We start from the raw sequence: 12,053 nt of genomic DNA, 5'->3' as shown, positions 1-12,053 counted from the left end.
CTGGAACTCACTTTGTAGACCAGGCTGGCCTCGAACTCAGAAATCTGCCTGCCTCTGCCTCCCGAGTGCTGGGATTAAAGGCATGTGCCACCACTCCCGGCTCCACCTATCCATTCTTGATGCCTGTCTGCCAGCCTGTAAGCAATTAGGCTGACAGCACTAGTTTGGCAGTAAGGTGTCAGTCGCCAGTTTCTGGCTGTCTCAGGAATTTCACAGGAAGGCAGGTTCAGCCTCTCAGCAGGTAACAGCAGTCTTGGAGAAAAGCAGCAGCAGGTGACAGAACAATAGAACCATCTAGGTCAGAAGGCTCCACCCCAGATGGTCTCATTCACAGTGGCAGCAAGGTCTGAATCAGCCTGCTCAAGGCTGTCGGAGGCTACACTGAAGTTTTGGATTTTTCTTTAAAAAAAAAAAACTTCTAAAAATGTATACCTTTATTGTATGTATATTGTTGTATGCCTGGGTGAGACTGTCAGATCTTGCAGTTAGAGACAGTTGTGAACTGCCATGTAGGTGCTGGGATTTGAACTCAGGTCTTCTGAAAGAACAGTCAGTGCCTTTAACCAGCGAGCAATCTCTCCAGCTCCTCCCTTCTTTTAAGTAGTTTATTTATTTATTTATTTATTTATTTTATGTGCATTGGTGTTTTGGCTGCATGTATGTGTGAAGGTGTCAAATCTTGGAGTTACATGTAGGCATGTATGTATGTTGCCACATGGCAGTTGGGAGCTGCCATGTGGGTATTGAGATTTAAACTTTTTTATTAGATATTTTCTTTATTTACATTTCAAATGTTATCCTCTTTCCTAGTTTCCCCTCTGAAAATCCCCCAATCCCCTCCTACCTCCCCCTGCTCCCCAACCCACCCACTCCCATTCATGTTCCTGCCATTCCCCTATACTTAGGCATGGAACCTTAGCAGGACCTAGGGCCTCTCCTCCCATTGATGACCAACTAGGCCATCCTCTGCTACATATATAGCTAGAGCCACAAGTTCCACCATGTGTTTCTTTGGTTGGTGGTTTCGTCCTAGGGAGCTCTGGGGGTACTGGTTAGTTCATATTGTTGTTCCTCCTATAGGGTTGTAGACCACTTCAGTTCTTTGGGTGCTTTCTCTAGCTCCGCCATTGGGGACCCTGTGTTCCATCCAATAGATGACTGTGAACATCCACTTCTGTATTTGTCAGGCACTGGCAGAGTCTCTCTGGAGACAGTTAAATCAGGCTCTGGTCAGCAGGCTCTTGTTGGCATCTGCCATAGTGTCTGGATTTGGTGGTTGTTTATGTGATGGATCCCCAAGTGGGGCAGTCTCTGGGTGATTATTCCTTCAGTCTCAGCTTCAAACTTTGTCTCTGTAACTCTTTCCATGGATACTTTGTTTCCCCTTCGAGTCAGTGCTCTTAACTACTGAGCCATCTCTTCCAGTCTAGGATTTTCTTTTTTTTAAAAGGCTGTTGACAATCCCTAAATGTCAGATGTTTTGTTTGTGTACATGATGTTCAATTCAAAATGCCACTGTTATTTTCTTTTTGACCCTATTTTACATTTGAAGTCAGCATACAAAATAATGAGTTTCAACATCCATTGTGGTATGTGTGTGTGTGCGTGCGTGCGTGTGTGTATATGATTATACTTTATTTTCATTCATTTCTCTTCTCTCTTGTCCTTTCCAGCCATCCATCTCACTCCAGCTATTCCTCCACTGCTGTTTTCTTTTTTAAATTGTATATAATTTATTTTTTATTATTTTAAAAAATTTTTATTGGTTATTTTATTTATTTACATTTCAAATGTTATCTCCCTTCCCGGTTTCCCCTCTGCAATTCCCCTATACTATCCCCCCCCCTGCTTCTCTGAGGGTGCTTCCCCACCCACCCACCCACTCCTGCCTCACAGCCCTAGCATTCCCCTGTACTGGGGCATAGAACTTCCATAGGACCAAGGGCCTCTCCTCCCATTGATGACTGACAAGGCCATCCTCTGCTACATATGCAACTAGAGCCAGTGTGTACTCTTCTGTTTGTGGTTTAGTCCCTGGGAGCTCTGGTGGGTCTTATCACATCGGTTCAGTTATAGTCTCTTATTTCCCAACTGTTGTGTGGCAAAACTTTTCCTAGGGAGACACAACACACATCTACTCACCCAAGTTAGAGAAAACATACCAGACCAAAGTATGCATACCACCACCAAAGTCTAATTTGGTGAACCAATAAGCTTTGAGGGGTTACGTGCTGGAGCAGAAATGACTCAAGACAGCTGCATTGCCAAAGTCCACCCCGCAGGCATGCATAACAACTCAAAGCTCAGAACCTGGAGCTCACTGCCTGCAGGCAGCCCAACAAGTTACAGAGTGTCCTGTCCAGGTGTCTCATTTGATCTGAATCTCTTCCAGGAAGTTCAACTGTTTTCTGCTTTTCCAGTCAGCTAGTCTGGTCTCAGAGATTTCTTTGCAATGCAGCTTGTCTTGAGTCTTTTTGGCAGTTTGGTTCTGAGGCATCTGAGGAGGGATCTCTCAGTTTTTATTGCTTCCTTTGTCACAGAGGGGCTTAGAGAAGAATCTGGTCAGTTTCAGGACTTCCTGAAGCTCTTTTTTTACATTGTTTACCTTGCTGCTTAAAAAGTTTCCCTATAGAGTGGAATGTTTCAATTTTGAGGAAATGCTGCTGTCCTGGAACCCACTCTGTAGACCAGGCTGGTCTTGTGAGACCCCCGACTTAGAGCGTTTCACCCTGGAAGGTAAAGCCCCTGGATGTTCCCCAAGCTTGTTTTCCCTGATCTCTAAAAATACAGCCAGAAAGAAGCTCTTTGTTTTCTATAGCCAGCAAAAAGCCTTTTTGTTTCTATACTTTACAACCAGAGATGCCTGCCTTCCTGTGCCAAGGACACAGAGATAAAAATTCAGAAAGAACTCATCTCCCCACTTCTGCCTTGTAAATTTCACCAAGGACACCCAGAAAAAGAACTCTCCTCCCAACTCCTCCCAACTCTCCTCCCAACTCCTCCCAACTCTCCTCCCAACTCCTCCCAATTCCTCAGCTAGCTGTTAAAAGCCCCCTGCTGTCACGGCTCAGGGTCGAACTCCCCTGCCCTGCACAGCGGAGGGACTTCGTCCTCAACTAGCTGATAATAAAACCTTTTGCTGTTTGCATCAGGTGTGGTTTTCTCTCAAGTCATTGGGGTGCTGGCCAGCTCATCCTGGGACTTGAGCGGAGGCCCAGCTTGGGGATCTTACAGTCTCAAACTCACAGAAATCCAGCAGCTTCTGCCTCCTGAGTGCTAGGATGAAAGGTGTGAGTCACCACCACACAGCCATCAGAACGAATAATTAAAAAAAAATTACAGCTGGTTATGGTGGCACATGCCTTTAAACAGAAGCAGGCAGATTTCTGTGAGTTCAGGGCTGGCCTGGTCTCCAGAGTGAATTGCAGTTCAACCCCGTCTGCAGAGTGAAATCTTGTATGTTTCTAGAAGCCATGTGTCTAAGTTAGGGTTTCATTGCTGTGAACAGACAACATGATCAAGGCAACTCTTATAAGGACATTTATTTAGGGGTAGCTTACATGTTCAGTCCATTATCATCAAGGCAGGAACATGGCAGTATCCAGGCAGGCATGGTTCAGGGGGAGCTGAGAGTTCTACATCTTTATCTGAAGGCTGCTAGGAGCAGACTAGCTTCCAGGCAGCTAGGACTTAAAGCCCATGTCCACGGTGATACACCTACTCCAACAAGGCCACACCTCCTAATAGTGCCACTGCCTGGACCTAGCATATAAAACCCATCACACCATGAAATATCATTTAGCTGAGTTATATTAGCTGGAAGCAGTTTTGAGCAATTTATTAACATGTGCTCCAGAGTTGTCCAAACTTAAAGGCAGGTCACGAATTCTGGTAGCCAGTGTTTAGATTTTCTGTCAGATGGATAGCAGCTTGGTTTGTATCAACTTCATTAAAGACCTGCGTCCTAGATAGTTTGGTATTAACTTGACTCAAGCTAGATTCATCTGGAAAGAGTGGCTTTAATTGTGAAACTGCCTCCATGAGATTTGCCCATAGATCTGAGTGTGGTGACACACATCCTGCTATCAGGTATGTGACTCTCAGGTGGCATAATTAGAGACACCTTTCTATTGATACACCCCAGCCTGCCACACGTTGGGTATTACTTTATTTTTTTTTTTAAGTTTTATTTAAGTACTCTATAGCTGTCTTCAGACACACCAGAGGAGGGTGTCAAATCTCATTACGGATGATTGTGAGCCACCATGTGGTTGCTGGGATTTGAACTCAGGACCTTCTCCAACCCCTGGGTCTTACTTTCTAATTTCAATTGGGCTTTGATTTCCAAAACCAATCGTAGATTCTGATCCTGGTTAGTGCTCATATACATTTTTTTGTTGTTGTTTAATTTTTTTTATTTTATTTTTATGTACATTGGTGTTTTGCCTACATGTCTCTATGAGGGAGTCAGATCCACTGGAACTGGAGTTACAGACAGCTATGAGCTGCCATGTGGGTGCTGGGACCTGAACTCAGGTCCTCTGGAAGAGCAGCCTATGCACTTAACTGCTGAGCCATCTCTGTAGCACCCCCCCCCCCGGTGCCCACACACTTAATTTCCCTGCTAGGGATGCTAGCTTCTGTTACCTTTGAGAAGCTGTGGCATTGCCTGATTTTTGTGAACTGGTTTATCCAGTAGGGCCTCTAAGTTGTCATTTGCTTTGTCTGTCAGTAAGTCACGAATTTGTTTTTTTGACTTTAGTATCTTGTAAATTCACCAGGAATGACCTCAGGATAGTCTGACCTGTGTAGACTGTAACTCTTCAACCTGATTCCTCCATGTTTGAATTTCAAGTCCAAGTTGCCAAGAGATTCAAGCATCTTTCAGAAGGAGTTAAACATTTACCTTGGGGGGAGGGGGGCTCACCTCCTCTGGGACTCTCCCGGATCACCTTTAACACCACATCTCGTGAACTTTTTGAAGTGTTTTTCTCTGAGAACATCCTGAAAAGAGATTTTTGCCTCTAGAAGAACAGTGAAAAGGCTGACCAATTTTTTAAAACAAGGTTTCTGAGTTGTAGAATTCAGTTTTGGTGGCTCCCTGAACCCACCTCTACTGCTATGTGGAGTTTGAACTCTTCATCATCTAGCTGTACTTGCAATGTGAACTGACAATCCATAGAGGCTGCATTCATTCCATCCTAGACTCTGCGGCATGCAGCTCACCTCTTATTGGCAGAATCTTGCTAGATCACTGGGCTGACATAGAAGACACCTTCAGTTCTTTTTTGACTATTTGTGAAAAGCTGAAATAAGGGAAGTCCTCGCCTTTGGAGTTACGTAGTTAGTCTGGTTTGGGAGCTGAGTTTACTTTATGCAGTTCATGAAAATCTTCTTGCTCCAAGTCAAACCCACACTGAACCAAGAATCAGCATATTCTTGCTTACGATAAGAAACACTAGAGCTGGGCGTGGTGGCGCACGCCTTTAATCCCAGCACTTGGGAGGCAGAGGCAGAGGCAGGCAGATTTCTGAGTTTGAGGCCAGCCTGGTCTACAAAATGAGTTCCAGGACAGCCAGGGCTATACAGAGAAACCCTGTCTCGAAAAACCAAAACAAAAAAGCAACAAAACAAAACAAAACGAAAAGAAACACTATTTCTTCCTGAAACTGCCAAGTGTGTCTAATACCCATATTTCTGAGAGCCCTACCTCCTGAGACATTGGTGACTCCCTCCACTGCTACCAGAGCAATCACTACCATCCCAGATTTTCACAAACTTTATTTCACAAATCTTGTTTTGTAAAGATTTGATTAATTATTTTTATTTGTTTGTTTGTTTGTTTTTTGAGATAGAGTTTCTCGATATGGTCCTGGTAGTCTTCAGACTCACTATGTAGCTCAGGTTGGCTTGAAACTCACAGAAATCCGGAGTCCAGCAACGAGCCCAGCTTATTTACTTCTTTTAAAATTTTTATGATTTTTGGGTATGAGTGTTTTGCCTACATGGGTATGTGTGCAACAGGTGCATGCTTAGTGCTTACAGAAGCCAGAAGAAGGTGTCAGTCCTTGGTGTCACAGACAGTTGTAAACTACATCATATGGGTACTTGGATTCCCCAACTTGACTCCCCTGGAATAGCAGAGTTAGTTCTCCAGGTAATCTAAAAGTCCTGATAAACATTGGCCCAGTTTGGTATAGGTCATATCAAATACACCTGGCTTTGGAGTGACTAGAGAAATCATCTGGCCAAATGTCTTTCCCAAACACGACATATTCATTTAGGTAAATACATGTCTGTGACAGTTGTTAGATATGATGGGTGTGACCTTTGATAGCAGAGGAACTGAAAGTAGGCAAGTGGCTTAAATTTGGAAAAACAGGCTGGTATGTGTTAATGTTGCCACTCAAGGATCATCAAGATTCATCCCAAATGGAATTTGCGTCTAGGTGACAGTGAATATATCCTGTAAGCCATGGTGCGTATTTTAATGGATCACAGGGATTATCTCTATTCTTCATTATCTCCAAAATGGATGGGAGAAATGATTTCCTCCTGTAACACATAAGTCGAACAATCAATTCTCTGTCAATGATGGTACTTTTCTTCTCTGTTTGTTTATGTAGTATGCAGTTCTTAGGAATCCTTGGAGTTATTCCATTTATAAAGGCCACAGTGTCCTCTGACTGAATATAGATACATCATTTTTGTTTTATTTTATTTTATTTTTTTACATTTATTCATTTACTATTGTTGGTGTGGGTACATATGCCTTGGCAGGTGTGTGGATGTCATGGGTCAGAGGTCAGAGGACAGTTTGCAGGAGTTGATTCTCTGATTTCATCATGTGGGGTCCTGGGATGCAGCTATGCTTGTTAGGCCTGGAGGTAGGCACTTTACCCGCTGAGCCAAAAGGACAACTCCAGTTTTGTTTCAGAAAAAAAAAAAAAAAAGACTTTCTGGCAATTTTCCTTTCAATTGATTTGTTCCTGGTGGGCTGCTGAAAATATAGCCAGGTAAATCAAATCTCCCATTAGCACTAACCTGGGGACTTATTTCTTTGATATCAACTGAACTCCTCTGAACTGTCCGTCCTTACATTTCAACAGTCCAGTGTGGGCATCGCACCATCCTTGGTACTGCTGAAAAGAACAGAAACAATTCTACAAGCAACTTTTGGGATTGCCACGTTCAATACATGTCTGGCAGGATGCAAAGAAAAAAAATAGGTGTCAGGTCCTTCGGGCTGTTTTGGCCGGCAAGGGTGTGTCCAGGACAAGCACTGGCATCTTCATGTATTGCGTCAGCAGACATTCCAAGGGCTCCTTAACTCTTGGCTGGTTCTGTTATGTGTCTCACAAGCATTTCTCTCATTGCCTTCTGTTTCTCTGAACTGCTGAAGGAAAGTATATGAGCTGAGTTGTTCACCAAGGTTGAAAACTAGTCAATTGGCTTGGGCAGACTGAGCCAATCCTAAAAGGGATTCCCAGCACATTATCTTTATAGGAACTAAATAAAACCTTCCAGAGCTACCTCTTGGAACAGGAATGTGGAAACTATGGTTATAATGATGCCCATAAAACAGAGGTAGTGTCCATGCCTGTGAGACAGAAAGATATAGATCTATGTAGTAGCTTGAGCAGCAGTGTGGCCCAGTACCACTGCAGGAAGAATGAATGATGCAGGTGGGCTGTGTGTGGTTCTAGGGATTCCCAGGCCTGAGTGCACTGGAGGCTACAACACAGGCCAGCTCCAGGGCTGCTGGGCTCTCAGGTTGTTGGGGCAGAAGAGGGAAAAAAGGTGCTGCTTCAAGTTTCTCAGTCTTCTAGCTATTTTCTCTTCTGTGTGTATATGAGTGTGTGTGTGTGTGTATGTGTGTGTGAGTGTGTGTGTGTGTGTGTGGTGTTGTTCTAGGGATCTGGGCTTAACACTAGTTAGTTACCCTCCAGCCTCTAGTCTTTATTTTTTTTCTTTTTCCAATTTTTTATTAGGTATTTTCTTCATTTACATTTCAAATGCTATCCTGAAAGTCCCCTATACCCTCCCCCGACCCCTCTCCCCTATCCACCCACTCCCACTTCTTGGCCCTGGTGTTCCCCTGTACTGGGGTATATAAAGTTTGCAAGACCAAGGGGCCTCTCTTCTAAACGATGGCCAACTAGGCCATCTTCTGCTACATATGCAGCTAGAGACACGAGCTCTGGGGGTACTGGTTAGTTCATATTGTTCTGCCTATAGGGTTGCAGTCTTTAATTTAAAACCAATCTTTCGTTGGTCTTAGTATCTGACTGATGTATTATCTCATTATTGTATTTTCAAACTTTTTGTGTCCTTGTGCTATAAAGCTGTCTCCTGCTCTTTCTAAGCGGGCACTCCGTAAGGACGAAGCCATGTTTAGCTCGAGCGCCAAGATTGTGAAGCCCAATGGCGAGAAGCCAGAGGAGTTCGAGTGTGACATCTCTCAGGCACTGCTCAAGCTGGAGATGAACTCAGATCTCAAGGTGCAGCTGGCGGAACTCAGCATCACCGCAGCCAAAGAAATTGAAGTTGGTGGTGGTCGGAAAGCTATCATAATTTTTGTACCAGGTCCTCCTCTCCAAGTCCGGCTAGTTCTCGAATTGGAGAAAAAGTTCAGTGGGAAGCATGAAGTCTTCATTGCTCAGAGAAGGATTCTGTCCAAGCTAACCCGGAAAAGCCGAATGAAAAATAAGCAAAAGCACCCAGAAGCCGTATCCTGACAGTGCACGACGCCATCCTTGAAGACTTGGTTTTCTCAAGTGAACTTGTGGGTAAGAGGATCCGTGTGAAACTGGATGGCAGCCGGCTCACAGAAGCTCATTCAGACAAAGCACAGCAGATCAACGAGGAATACAACGTGGTCGGAACTTTTTCTGGTGTGTACAAGAAGCTCATAGGCAAGGATGTTAATTGGGAATTCCCAGAGTTTCATTTGTTAAGAAAATGACTGAATAAAGTGTCATTCATAGTAAATAAATAAATAAATAAATAAATAAATAAATAAATAAATAAATAAAGCTGTCTCTTAACATTTAGAAATTACTGGGGGCTAGAGATATGGCTCACTGACTGCTCTTCCAGAGGTCCTGAGTTCAATTCCTAGCAACCACATGGTGGCTCACAGCCATCTGTAATGGGATCTGATGCCTTCTTCTGGTGTGTCACTGTCATCAGATCCCTTTAGCTCCTTGGGTACTTTCTCTAGCTCCTCCATTGGGAGCCCTGTGTTCTATCCAATAGCTGACTGTGAGCATCCACTTCTGTGTTTGCTAGGCCCCGGCATAGTCTCACAAGAGACAGCTATATCCCACTATAGTTTGAATGTCACTGGGACAGGAGATTTCAAGATAGCCTAGTATTGACTAAGTTATGTGGTTGTTAGAAGGCACACTTCATGCAGAACAAAGAACATGAAAAGAAACAAGATGAAGAAAGAGAAACACTAAATATACATTTTGAGGAGAAATGGAACACCGGAAACTATAATGGAACTAAGTCCAGTGCTGAAGAAGATTTAAACAAACAAACAAAGAAACAAAAAAAAAAAAAAAAAAAAAAAAACCACGATGAAAAGCCTGATGCAAGATGGAATAAAGTGAGCGGTGACCTCAGGGCAAGACCCCACCCAGCTGAGCTTCCAGCTTGTGAAAAGGAATCAAAGAAAAGTTTAAGTAGCAAGGAAACAAACTATCAGCAACAGGAAGCAGATACAAATGTAACCCAATGGCAGGGCCAAGTTCCAGCCCTACCAAGCAGTAGAACTTGGCAGCTTCCCCCACGGGCTTCTGGCTTTGTAGAATCAAAGCTACATGGATGGGAGTTGTGAAATCTTCCTTCCAGGCTCAGAAAAACCTGCTGAAGCCAGGAGTGTGTAGGGGTGTCCCTGCATGAAGGCCCAGGGAGATCGTTGTCTGAAGCTGCGAAGGTGAAGCCTGAGCTGTTCTGGAGACCACAAGATTTCAGGGATGCCAGAGCCATGGGATGCCTACCAAGGAAAGCTGCAGACCTAGTGTGGAATCAACCAAAGAGAGAGAAGTGTGTTGCAGTTAACAAAGCTGAAAGGAGCTGAAGATTTGAAGAGCTCTTTGACATCAGACATTAATTTGGAGTTTGCCCTGCTTTAAAAAAAAACATTTTTTTTTTTTGTGGTCTTGCTTTGGTCTAGGCTTTCCTCACTGTGCCCCCTTTCTCCATTTTGGAATGGTAATGTGTAGTCTGTGCCATTCTGTATTGGGAGTATGTGATCTGCCTTTTTTACTTTTGCTTTTACTTGAAGTTACAGTTAAGCGATTGCCTTGAGTCTGAAAAGAAACTTTGGACTTGAACCAGTGTAGAGACCGAAAGACCATGGGGTCTTTAGAAGTTGGACTAAATGCATTTTGCATTATGACATGGCTACAAGCCCATGGGGGCCAGGGTGTGGAATTGGCTCTTCACAACAATAGAATAGTGCCTAAGACAAGGAGTGTGAGCCATTTGGCCCCTTCCAGTCCCAATAGATACTTTTAGTCTTAGTTGATAAAGCAAGATATAGAGTCAGAGAGAAAAAAGTATCTGGCCAAGTCTATGATGCCAAGTAGTGAAAAGTGAGTCCATATTCCAATGTTAAGGCTAGGGGATGGGGCTTAGCAAAGGAACACTCACTTGCCTAACATGTATGAGATTCCCTGGTTCCATGTGCACCATCACCAAAAAAACCAAACCCAAACAGAACAACAACAAACTGACAAACAACAACACCACCACCAAGAAAACTGAAACAAACGGTCTTTCCTCTGAGTAATTTATAGTGAAGAAGGTGGGCTCTGTTACCTGACTGAGTTGCAACAAAGTAGAGGAAAATTACATCGAAGGGAGACCAGCAATAAAATATTGACAGGAGATGATACTGTAGTCTGGGTTCTGATAATGCCTGTGAGATACTGAGAGACACGGTAAAGGCAGTTATCACACTGCTTGTTTGACACTGCTGGTGTTGAGAACTTTCTCTTTTAGGATTCTGGGCCAACCTTTGCCCTGCTGTTTCTTTCTTCTCTGTCTCACCTGTGGGACTCAAGTTTCAAACTGAAGTTTTGTTTTTGTTTTTCTAACAGACAATATAAAGATCTTTTTCACACCAAAGAAACAGCTTGGATAGGATGGAGCTAAGGAGACCAACCAGCCTGGCATAAACAGCTCCAACCTAAAATACGGAGGTTGTAAGGAACTTCATTTTGTTTGGTTTTAATGTGTTTTTTTTTTTAATTTATTTATTTTATTTGTATTAGTACACTGTAGCTGTCTTCAGAAACATCAGATCTCTTTACAGATGGTTATGAGTCACCATGTGGTTGCTGGGATTTGAACTCAGGACCTCTGGAAGAGCAGTCAGTGCTCTTAACCACTGAGCCATCTCTCCAGCACCTTAATGTGTTTTTTTTCTTTGATTCTTGCTCCTAAACTCTCATATGCTGTCAAGATTATTTGACCTTACAATTGCCTACAATCTACCTATCACTCCATGTATGAGGTTGTCCACATAGTAAGCACCCAGTTATAGTATTCTTCACAACTTTGTTGGTACCCATGAGTTGCTGAGATCACCAAGGAACAATACAATCCACTGGGACAACAGCCAGATGTTGGTGGCAAAGAGCAAGCCATGATAGCTTTGCAGTCTTGGAGGGCAAGAAGCCAATTAGCTCTGAGAAGTTCCTAAGGGAGTCATCGTATCATATAAAAATAGTTCTGCTGGCTCGATGAAAAGGGAAAAACCAAGGCCCCAAAGGACATCATTGCACTTTAGTCATACTGTACTTGTGACACCCTGAGTTTGAGAGGACACATCACCACAATGTGTGGCAAGGTAAGTAATAATGTAGCAGAAGGGAACAATTTTGCCCTCTAGATGACACTGGTGTGTATGTGTGTGTGTGTGTGTGTGTGTGTTTTACTGGTGTCTAGTAGACTGAGCCTACAGATGTTCAGCATCCTACAGTGCATAGGACCCACCTCCAAAACACACACATACACACAAACACACACACACACACACA

At 43.5% G+C, this 12,053-nt stretch overlaps 1 pseudogene; it reads left to right on the top strand.

Annotated features, from left to right (window-relative positions):
- Positions 1-8,390: 8,390 nt before the first annotated feature.
- Positions 8,391-8,965, top strand: LOC110287125 (annotated as a pseudogene).
- The last annotated feature ends 3,088 nt before the right edge of the window (positions 8,966-12,053 follow it).

Source organism: Mus caroli, chromosome X (assembly GCF_900094665.2).
Source record: "Mus caroli chromosome X, CAROLI_EIJ_v1.1, whole genome shotgun sequence".
NCBI lineage: Eukaryota > Metazoa > Chordata > Mammalia > Rodentia > Muridae > Mus > Mus caroli.
This window is presented reverse-complemented; position numbering and strand designations above follow the sequence as displayed.